Raw genomic sequence first — 11,935 nt, forward strand, 5'->3', positions numbered from 1 at the left:
TTTTTTCTCGCAATTGCATGTTATAAAGTGAGAATTGATTGATATAAAGTGAGAATTGCGAGTTATAAAGTCAGAATTGCGAGTTATAAAGTCAGAATTGTGTGATACAAAGACAGAATTGCGAGATATAAAGTCAGAAATGCGATATACAAGTCAGAATTGTGAGTTATAAAGTCAGAAATGCGATATATAAGTCAGAATTAAGTGTTATAAAGTCGGAATTGCAAGATATAAAGTCAGAATTGCGTGATATAAAGTCAGAAATGCGATATATAAGTCAGAACTGCAAGTTATATAGTCAGAAATGCGAGTTATAAAGTCAGAATTGCGTGATATAAAGTCAGAATTGCGAGATATAAAGTCAGAAATGCGATATACAAGTCAGAATTGTGAGTTATAAAGTCGGAATTGCAAGTTATAAAGTCGGAATTGCGTGATATAAAGTCAGAAATGTGAGTTATAAAGTCAGAAATGCGTGATATAGTCAGAAATGCGAGTTATAAAGTCAGAAATGCGAGATATAAAGTCAGAAATGCGATATACAAGTCAGAATTGTAAGTTATAAAGTCGGAATTGTGAGATATAAAGTCAGAAATGCGTGATATAGTCAGAAATGCGAGTTATAAAGTCAGAAATGCGAGATATAAAGTCAGAAATGCAATATACAAGTCAGAATTGCGTGATATAAAGTCAGAATTGCGAGATATAAAGTCAGAAATGCGAGATATAAAGTCAGAAATGCGATATACAAGTCAGAATTGCGTGATATAAAGTCAGAATTGCGAGATATAAAGTCAGAAATGCGAGTTATAAAGTCAGAAATGCGAGTTATAAAGTCAGAAATGCGTGATATAAAGTCAGAATTGCGAGATATAAAGTCAGAAATTGTACAAATTGTACAAAAGTGTACATTTGAAGGAATGCAGAAAAAAAGTGTTTATGTGATTGAATTTTGGTGGTTACTGAATGAAAACATTGGAGAATAATAAAACAATATCAATCAATACATTTCAAGAATTGAAATGATGGTGGTGGTGCAAGAGGGTTTAGTTAAAGAGATCCCCAAACTGGTTATTGGACTATTCAGACCACCACCAATCAGTGTGCCAAACCTTACAAATACTTCCACAGGATGCAATAGACACAGAGGAAAAGCAGAGGAAACAGAATAATAATAAAAAAATGCCTACAAAAACAATAGGGGTTAGACTCTACGTTTGGCACTTAGCGATGATAGAACACAAAAGTACAGTGGCAAAAATAGGGAGGAACTCAACACAGTGGCAACAAGGGAAAAAAAATCTCACTCTTATGTTTTCTCTGAGCCGTCATGGCAGTGCTCTACATTTCACAGACCGGTACAGTTTATTCTGCACATTCCCACATAGCGAGCTCACCGCATGTCCAAAAACGACAGCTCAACCAAAACACACACAGTGCTGTGGTCCAGTATAAGTCACCTAACTGCTGCAAAGGAGTCTGTAATTCTAAGAGTAACAGACCTCTGACTAGACTTCAAAAGTCTGGTTGCATATTGCACAATGTAGCTCTGGGTCAAGAACTGCCCACTTAGACAGGATATGACTGTCTAACTGACATGTCAAATGACCAATCAGTAGTCATTCTGTTTCTAGAGGCCATATGTGGCGGGTTTATCTTAAATAAATACCATACACTAAAAAAAACACTAGGCTAAAAACATCCCAAGTTGGGTTGAAAATTGACAAACCCAGCAACTGGGTTGTTTTAACCCAGCAAATGGGTTAAATGTTTGCCCAACCTGCTGGGTAGTTTTATTTAACTCAACTATTGTTTAAAAATGACTATATGTCTGGCTTAGTTAAAATGAACCCAAAATTAAATGGAAATTAAAAATCAGACACATAATTACTAGAGGCAACAGTAATAATCAAAAGGTGTTTAGTTATTATTCATTACTTATTAATAAATGTTAATTTCCAACATACTTTGGGTTCATTTTAAGAAAGCAATACAGTCATTTTTAAACAATAGTTGAGTTAAATAAAACTACCCAGCAGGTTGGGCAAACATTTAACCCAACCGCTGGGTCAAAACAACCCAATTGCTGGGTTTGTCCATTTTCAACCCAGCACTTTTAGAGTGTAATATCTAGGGGGGGAATGATACATTCATATGGTTCAATGGATTGATCAAATGACTAATGCAATGCGTTAAAAAAAAAATTTTTATATATCTATAAGATATACTAGAAGATTTGTTTGAGCTTTAACAACTGAAATTTCTTTTTTATACTTATCTTTCTGTATAAATGTCTTTTTTTCAACAACTAGCATACCTCATGTTATTGTGAATGTATTTGGATACTAGATTTATACATTTTAGAGAGCACAGAAGACTGAAAGACTTTCTTGGCTGTTGTCATTGCTCTCATCTAATTGCACAAGCACAAGATGATTGATGATCTCATGTGCAACTTGATATTTTTTCATTATTTATTTTTCCATATTATTTAAAAACTAAGGTGCATTTTTTGTGGATGTCACAATTGAGATACAGAGATTGCAACTTTCAGAGAGTTCAAATAAATGTTCATGTTCTTATAATTTGGTTGCATTTGTGAGTTAACAAAAATGTACCTGTATGTGTAAAAAAGGCACATAATAGTTATGACGCTCAAAGTTCAATGCAACGTCAGATATTTTCTTTTACAGCAATTGCTTTTTAAAGGATTAGTCCACTTTTAAATAAACTTTTGCTGATAATTTACTCACCCTCATGTCTTTCAAGATGTTCATGTCTTTCTTTCTTCAGTTGAAAAGAAATTAAGGTTTTTGAGGAAAACATTCCAGGATTTTTCTCCATATAGTGGATTTCAACAGCTACCAACAGGTTGAAGGTCAAAATTTCAGTTTCAGTGCAGCTTCAAAGGGCTTTAAATGACACCAGACGAGGAATAAGGGTCTTATCTAGAGAAACGATCAGTCTTTTTCGGAAAAAATACAAACCTATTCTACTTACGGAACGAACGCGGCGCCAGTTTTGTTTTTTTCCGTAAGTAGAATAGGGAAAGCGTAGGACATTCAGCGTAAGCGTTTTGAAGAATGCGGAAATGGCAAGTACGTTCAAGGCGATATTTTGTGTTTATAAAGCATAAACGGTTGTATTTTTTTTTTCGAAAATGACGATCATTTTGCTAGATAAGACACTTATTCCTCGTCTGGTATCGTTTAAAGCCCTCTGAAGCTGCACTGAAACTGACATTTGGACCTTCAACCTGTTGGTAGCCGTTACTGACAATCCTCATTTTGGCTGCGTGAGATTCTCCAGCTTTGTTGTTGTTGAGCAACCGAAGCGCGAGCTGTTAAAGCTTACCCTACCTCAAACAAAACAGAAATTGCACACTTCACCTTTAACCTTAATAACAACTCATAACTAGTAAGATTTAATCATTAGAATCATTTAGAACCACAATCAAGATAAACAATCTGTGCTCGGAAATACAGAGCATTTAAAGCATTTCGACCTCCCACAAAGCACTAGAATTAGTTTATTATTTCCATACTGACAGCATCTGAGTGCCCTGCTGAAACAGACACACAACGCAGCTTTTGTTTTGGCCGTAACACAACCCTCTCCCTGGCCACTAGCACAATGTTATTAAATGAGCGTTTCCCTGCAGGCCACCAGAGTCACCCCCAGCACCATAAAAACGTCCCATCATGATCTACAGCCTGACAACCAGTCGCTGATGTGGATGGAGCCAGTCAGGGCAATTAAGAAATCTCGCTTTCATTCCAGTTGGCACCGCAGCACCATTAGCGCTGCGTGACAGAGGAAAAAAAAGCATTTTCCAACATTTGTTTTAAGCTTCAAAGTGCATTTGTGCCTGGCAGCTTTATTTAACACAGCCAAACAGAGATAGAAAGATGACTTTTGAACCTAAATCTCTACAGGTGTGTCATATTGTGAGTCACACAAGCTCCGAATCATTCCATTGGATCCTCTAGCGAACACGTGGCTACTTCAGCAAAGCAGATGTGCAGCATAATGGACATATTGTGAAGATATGGATTCAAGACATCCAGGACTAGAGGTCTTTTCATGCCCCTCTGTATCTACTACATGTGTTTACATATGGCACCAGCACCTGTTATTTGCCAGCTGGCTATGAACCATGAGACAGGGTTCCCACACTTTTTTTGACCAATGACTTTCCATGACTTTTACAGTCGTTTGTGATTTGCAGAGAAGAATCACTGTGCAGAGATTGCATTTATAAAGAGACAAGAGCTGAGCAAAACTACCTATAATATAGACTCATTATAGAAATATTCCCATTACTTTTTGAGAGTTTCAAATCACAAAATCACAATTTTAAAATGTCCTGGATTTCCATGACCGTGGGAAGCCTGTATAGTAAATCCATGGTAAGCTTTCCTAAGGGTAGGAAAAGGAGTGTCCTCTGTCAACAGCACACATCCAACCCTCATGACTCAGCTGAATAGAGGAGAAGAGGGCATTAAAGCTCCATCAAAATCACTGATGACGACTCCAGGGATTTGTGGGCCATTTTGAAATTTTAAAGCATTACTATTAATAATAATGCAAATAAATGTCATGGAAAAAATGGCACATTGCAAAAAAACTGTAACAGACCTAAAAATAGGTGTCATATTAATTGTACATAAAAACAGTTTCTTTTTTTCCTTTTGATTTTAGGCCAAAATGTGACCTGGACATGAGATTCACCTGTAAGTTAAAGGCACAATATGTAAGATTTTTGGATTAAAAACACTAGAACAGTGTTATATATATTTTGTTGACTTGTGCACTTACATCATCCCAGATGTTTCCAAGAATGTTTAAATCCAGAGAAATATGCAATTTTAACCAGGACACGGACCGTGTAGCCTATCAATGACATCAAGAGATATAACAGTATGCATATTCATACCGAACGGTTCACGGGGAAAGTTCCAAATGGAAGTGATCATCCCTATGTGAGCAGGGCATATGTAGCGGCGTGCCATATGTAGCCGTTTGGAATGCACCTGGCAAAGGGAGCGGCGTAATTTCCTCATTATCTTCAATTGGGATGTTCCCATGACAGCGCTGCGCAGGTATAAATAATAGGGCTGGGTAAAAAATATTGATTTCTCGATTTTAATCGATTCTCATTTTTACGAACCGATATCGATTCTTAAATCCCAAGAATCGATTAGTCTAGTCTGCTTTCAGTCGATGAATGAGCAGAATATGCAGCGCCTCCTATTTAATAAATCGCAATAATCTTTGTGCTTTGTTACTTTTGATATGAAGCAAAGTCTCACATTTCAAATGACATCCATCTTATTATGAGATTCAAAAAATAAATACCGTTTTGGCGCTGTTTAATGTGGCGTGACAGATCGCTTTAGCATCTCAGTTAAAGAGAAGCATGTGAACATCCTCTCCTCCGCTTTAATACCTGTTACAGCGTGAAATAAACATGCATGAACATCTGAAGGTATGTTAAAAGATACAGTACAACTTAGCAAAATCTGTATCATGTCTCATGTAATCGCTCAATCAGTGTTTCAACCTCGGAAAGACGTCAATAAAACAGCTTGTAAACAATGTCACATAACGTCACATTTACCTCAGAAAAACATATTCAGTGACCATAAACTCATTAGTCAGCTAGAAAATTGACTCTAGAAAGCAGCATTCTTATAAATATAGCTATGCACGTTACATATTCATTATAATTTTTAATGTACTTCAATATTTAATGCATGTTTGAATAAATCAGTTATGACAGCCGCGATTTAAATGTTTATATTTAAAAAAACGAATTGGAGTAGAAATATGATTATGTAATTCTAAACTTTATTTATAATAAAAACATCAGTGAGTGTAATTTAAGTGTTTGTATATAAATAAGTTAATTTAACCTTTAATATTATTATAGTAGTACCAACCCATGTGTAGTTTACAGCGTTAGATTTTTTTCCTCTAGAAAATTTGCCATGTACTGTAACTGAAATACTACATCCAAAATAATCGATATCGAATCGAAAGCATGTGAATAGTAATCAAATTGTGAAAATTGTGTCAATACCCAGCCCTAACAGCAGGGGCGCAGGAGACATTTTCAAAGTGGGGGGCACTAAACTGCGTCGCTGGTCGAGGCAATAACTTTCGTTTCGCTTTCAGATATTTCTGTTATAGATGCCATTAATGCATTTACCTTTCTAGATGTAATTACCGAAATCAAAACAGTCCATAAACTATAAATCTTCACGAAAACTTCAGTCAAGCTAGCTCACGTGTCAACCTGAGAGATCAGCCTCCTTACCTTAAAGTGTCAAATTTCTTGGTTTCTGAATGGACGGTTTGGCTTGATTGACAAACGCTAACGTTCGGGCATGATTTATATAACATCGACCTGGCCTAAAACGTTAGCACGCTTTAATCGATTGTTTGGAGAACGTGTGTTTCCCCATTCGAGAGAGCATTTCCTGTTCACATCCACAGAAATGTGAAAATGGTCTAATTTGAAAGAAAATATTCTCAGCTAAAAGATGATATATTGTGACTGATTGAAGCAGCCCTTATCAAAAGTGCGGGGGTCGATTTCTGTCTTTTCAAAACTGCGGGGGTCCTGACCCCCCTGTCAACGGCACGCCTGCCTAACAGTAACGTTAATAATCTCATTCTGCGCTCATTCTCGGCATCATCAAGCTACGCCTTTGTTTTGAAGAGGCGACCTCTAGTGGCGAAATATTACATATTGTGCCTTTAAATATCTTTGAGTACCCTAAAAAGTGCTCTATAAACAAAATATATTATTATTAAGTACACTACTAGCCAAAACCTACTTATTCATTATTAGGGAAAAAAAATATCCACAAATTAGAACAATAATAAAGTCATCAAAATTATGAAATAACACAAACAGAAGCACTTCAACACTTCTTGGTGTTTTTCCATCCATCCTATCTGGTCTTGTTTTTATTCACTACTATTTTGTAGGCCAAATAAGTGTAAAACATTTATATATGTCTATTTTTAAGCATTTAAACAGAAATATTTTGAATTTCAGTCAAGCGTCAATTCATCTGTCAACCGTTGGAATAACGTCATTATATGTTAGGGAGTCTGAGAGGGGTAACGTTAACGTACGCCTATATATAATCAAAACACATAAACTATGTGGAAAACCACATTATGGAGACCTTCAACTCATAATAAATGTAATAATGCTTCCCACTACAATCCAGATATCAGAAAGTGAATCTCTGCGACACACAAATTCGTGAATTCCCATTATAAGAGCAGATGATCCCAGCAGGACACGCCAATAATCCATAATAACATGTGTTAAAGAGGTTTCAGCCTACAAACTTTAAATTTTAAACACTTCATAAACCACATCCACACACTGGTATCCCATGACAGAAAGCAGACAAGCCTCGGCATATTCCCGTTTAATCTGAGGTCGGGAATCGCGAACTAAAACAAATGATCAAACTCCAACTTAACTCACGAGCCTTTGAAAAAGATGTGGGAACACTTTGAACGATTCATTAATGTCCACCGGTCAGCTCTGGAGGTGAAAATGCTACATTACCTGATTTATGTCATGAATTATCCGTCAGGGAAAAGTTTTGAGGACGCCGCTTCTCTCTCTCAGGATCACAGACAGTGTGGAAGCGCGCGCGGCTCCTCCCTCCCTCCGCGCGCGTGCACTGAGGTCATCACGACGTCTACGCCAAAGTATGTTTACTATCAAGGGGGCTTCTCTCAGATGACAAAACTGGACCTCCACTCATTCTTTAATAGGAAGACAATGTCATAGGCCTACTAACTAGTGTTCTCACTTTTCACCGCAATTAAAAATAATAATAAAATAAAATAATTAATTTATAATAAACTTTGATTACAAAAAAATATATTATAATTATAATATAATATTGAACATTTCCACAATTATTGCTCTGTAAAAAACAACAATAATAATAATAATTAAGCTAATTAAACCATGTTAGCCTTTCGTGACAACATGCCCCAATAGCGGGCATTATAATAAAACTGTTATAGGGGTAAGTTGTCACAATGGGAGCATGCCATCAAATAAGACTGCCATAAGCTTTTTTCTTTCTTTTTTTAGCACATATTAAACAGAAAACAATATGAAGCCCCAACATTTATCTATTTGTTTGGGCTCTTAGAGCCCCCAGCTATTTGTTTAAAAGTAATAAGCAAAGTTAACCTCTTATTTTCCCAGTTCCTCATACCTAGAAAACCCTTTAGGCTGAAATATATTCATGCATTGCAATGGAAAAAATAACCTATATTATTAAGGGTAAAGAAGACAAATTTAAGTGTCTGGAGTCCCTTTTTTACTATTTATTGAACACAGAGATATTAACAATATAATGGAGGAGGAACAAACTGCTTAAAAATTAGGTAGGCCTATTATATTAATATGAAAATATACTTTAATGGACTATATTAACTCTACTTTATTGCTTATATTTTTGGTTATTATATGCAATCTATTGTTAACTCTGACCAAAGTATATATTGCATATATTACCCAATGTTGGTTTGTGCTATTGCACTTTTTATGTAAAATGAGCCCCGGTGTTTGTTTGTTTTGTTTTTGTTTCTGTACATTATGTGTTGTTACAGATATGTGATGTACATTGTTACGTAAGTGTTCAAGAAAATGCAATAAAAATAGTATTAAAAGAAAACCTTTAGTCTGATATTATTTAGGTTTTACATAAAGTAATGATGCACTTTTCAGAAATGTGACTGGTATCACTGAGATTCAGTAAAATCAAATGCATTTTGTTGATTAAAAACTTTCATGTTAAGGCCATGTAACTATTGATTAATCACAGTACATTAACACAAAGTTTTGTCTTACAAGTTTTCTGAACTGTTATGTTTCTATAAATGTTAGCCTATATAATCCAGGTGAAAGATATAAACCCTTCAGAATACTGGAATTAAACTGTAAAGTTTGGTGTAAGGGTTACTGATGTAGAGATTTCTGGAGAAATATCATAAATATGTGTATATACTTTAAATATATGTATTGGAATTGAAATCTATAGGTGTAAATAGTTAAAGTGCAATAAGTAAACACTTAAAAAATTGTATTTTGGATGTTTTCTTTCCTTTAGTCTGAAAGAGTTATGGAAGCAAAAGCCTAAAATCTCAAAATTGACCAGTGCATGAAAAGCAATGGGTTTACCTGTAGTGTCTTGCATGATTTTTGAGCTATTAAATCAGCTTTGGGTTCTCTCAGATCTCAAACCTGAGGTTTAAACAACTTTAATGAACTTCAATGGAGAAAGTCAGGTGCAGTTGTAGCCTAAAGCACCACAAGAGGCAGATTACAGTGAATTTGATCACAATGCAAAGCGGAGGATTCATTCACTCTAAAAAATGCTAGGTTAAAAACAATCCAAGTTGGGTTGAAAATGGACAAACTGGGTAGTTTTATTTAACTCAACTATTGTTTAAAAATTACTGTATCACTTGCTTAAAATGAACCCAAAGTATGTTGGAAATTAACTTTTATTATTAATAACTGAAACAGTTTAATCAATAATAATTGAACATTAAACATTTATTAAATTGCTTATTAATAAATGTTCACCTTTTGATTATTATTGTTGCCTCACTATTTTGGGTTCATTTTAAGCCAGACGTATAGTCATTTTTAAACAATAGTTGAGTTAAATAAAACTCCCCAGCAGGTTGATCAAGCATTTAAACCAACCGCTGGGTTAAAACAACCCAATCACTGGGTTTGTCCAGTTTCAACCCAACTTGGGTTGATTTTAACCCAGTATTTTTTAGAGTGTTTAATATGAAAGAAAAGAACAACATTAAACCTTGTGTTTTGGAAAATGTTAAGTCAGCCTGAAATGAACCCAGCAGAACCATATGAAAGACCGTTTCTCTCCGGAGAGATTAACCGCAGGAAAGATGCTTGAGTAGAGAATTCCTTTGACATGTTTAACTGCTGTTCCAGAGGTTACGGCTGGCAGTAGATGTGAATGCGATGAAGTCTTTAATGCAGTTTGACCTTTGCAGTTCCGAATGGAGGCATTTTAGCGGGATCCTGTGGGGATACACTCATGTGGTGAGACTAAAATAGACCCAGATCTCCACAGCAGCTGTCCTGCAGATGTTTGTAATAATGAGAGGTAGTAATTACAATTCAAAGTGAACTTGGATATGCTCTTAGACCGAGTGTGTGTGATGTTCATTTAATTTTTGGGTGCTAACTGAATGCTGACACCACATGGTGCAGAGAGGTATTGCACACATTATGTTGCTGCGCAAAACCTGTTAATTATCTTTTAACCCAGTGGTTGGGTTAAATGTTTGATCATCGTGCTGGGTAGTTTTATTTAACTCAACTATTGTTTAAAAATTACTATATGTCTGGCTTAAAATGAACCTAAAATTGGTTGGAAATTAAAAATCAGACACATAATTACTAGAGGCAACAATAATAATCAAAAAGTGAACATTTATTAATAAGCAATTTAATAAATGTTTATTGTTTAATTATTATTCAATAAACTTATTATAATAAATGTTCACTTATTAAACATATTAATAAACGTTAATTTCCAACATATTTTGGGTCCATTTTAAGCAAGCAATAGTCGTTTTTAAATAATAGTTGAGTTTAATAAAACTACCCAGCAGGTTGATCAAACATTTAACCCAACAGCTGAGTTAAAACAACCCAATTGCTGGGTTTGTCCATTTTTAACCCAACTTGGGTTGTCTTTAACCCAGAATTGTTTAGAGTACACACACACACACACACACACACACACACATATATATATATATATATATATATATATATATATAGCCACTATATAATACTGATTACAGTTGTGTTTTTATACCGACTCTGACATTGGACATCAAATAAGTGCCAACGAGATTCACTTTGAGTAATTCTAACACAGCATTTAGTGTATATGTGATAATCCCGCCGTAATCTACAACTGAGCCGACAACACAGACACACACACACTCTCTCTCTCTCTCTCTCTCTCTCTCACACACACACACACACACACACACACACCTGTTGAGAGTTGTCACTGCAGCAGCCGTCCAGCATCTCTTGTGTCTGAGAATGTGAAACCATCATTACAGCCGGTCATCAGCTGCTGACGGAGATGATTTGTGATGTGGTTGCGTTCCCACATGAAGGCTTCTCCTAACAAACGCAGCTTGTGTAATGCGTAACGTTAAAGAGGCATACATCTAAGAGCTCTGAAAGATGTTCAACATATGGTTAGATCACACTGCTCTGAGATCACATGAAAGGGCCCATGAAATCTAAACGAGAGTTCTGCGGCTTTTAGTCCATGTCTATTAGCTTTGATGTCTTCTGAATCTACATGCTTGCAACATCAAAAGTAGAAAATATTGGTGTAAAATAAAAGCCCAAACTTTCTTTTTCAATAGGAAATACATTGTTTGCAATCGCATATTCTTACTGCAGGATGTATACAGTGCACAAATTAATTTATCAGCAGTTATTTTCAGCATATCTTTCTTATTTTATTAGACTGACAAATGTTAATGGAACCTATAATGCCTCTTTTCACAAGATGTAATATAAGTCTCTGGTGTCCACAGAATGTGTCTGTGAAGTTTCAGCTCAAAATACCCCACAGATCATTTATTATAGCTTGTCAAATTTGACCCTATTTGGGTGTGAGCAAAAACACGCCGTTTTTGTGTGTGTCCCTTTAAATGCAAATGAGCTGCTGCTCCCGCCCCCTTTCCAGAAGAGGGTGGAGCTTTAACAGCTCAACAACAACAAAGCTGGAGAATCTCACGCAGCCAAAATGAGGATTGTCAGTAACGGTGTTCAGCCTTACATTGTTCAAACCGGAGTCGACACTGATGGAGAGAC

At 35.7% G+C, this 11,935-nt stretch overlaps 1 protein-coding gene across 1 annotated transcript in view; it reads right to left on the minus strand.

Annotated features, from left to right (window-relative positions):
* The window catches only part of tanc1b (tetratricopeptide repeat, ankyrin repeat and coiled-coil containing 1b), a 189,099-nt gene extending 181,352 nt beyond the window's left edge, over positions 1–7,747 (minus strand). Inside the window, 1 exon segment of the mRNA XM_048194706.1 lies at positions 7,595–7,747. The gene's annotated coding sequence lies outside the window, so the exon portion shown is untranslated.
* Between the last annotated feature and the right edge of the window lie 4,188 nt (positions 7,748–11,935).

The sequence above is a fragment of the Megalobrama amblycephala genome, linkage group LG6, assembly GCF_018812025.1.
Source record: "Megalobrama amblycephala isolate DHTTF-2021 linkage group LG6, ASM1881202v1, whole genome shotgun sequence".
NCBI classification, from domain to species: domain Eukaryota; kingdom Metazoa; phylum Chordata; class Actinopteri; order Cypriniformes; family Xenocyprididae; genus Megalobrama; species Megalobrama amblycephala.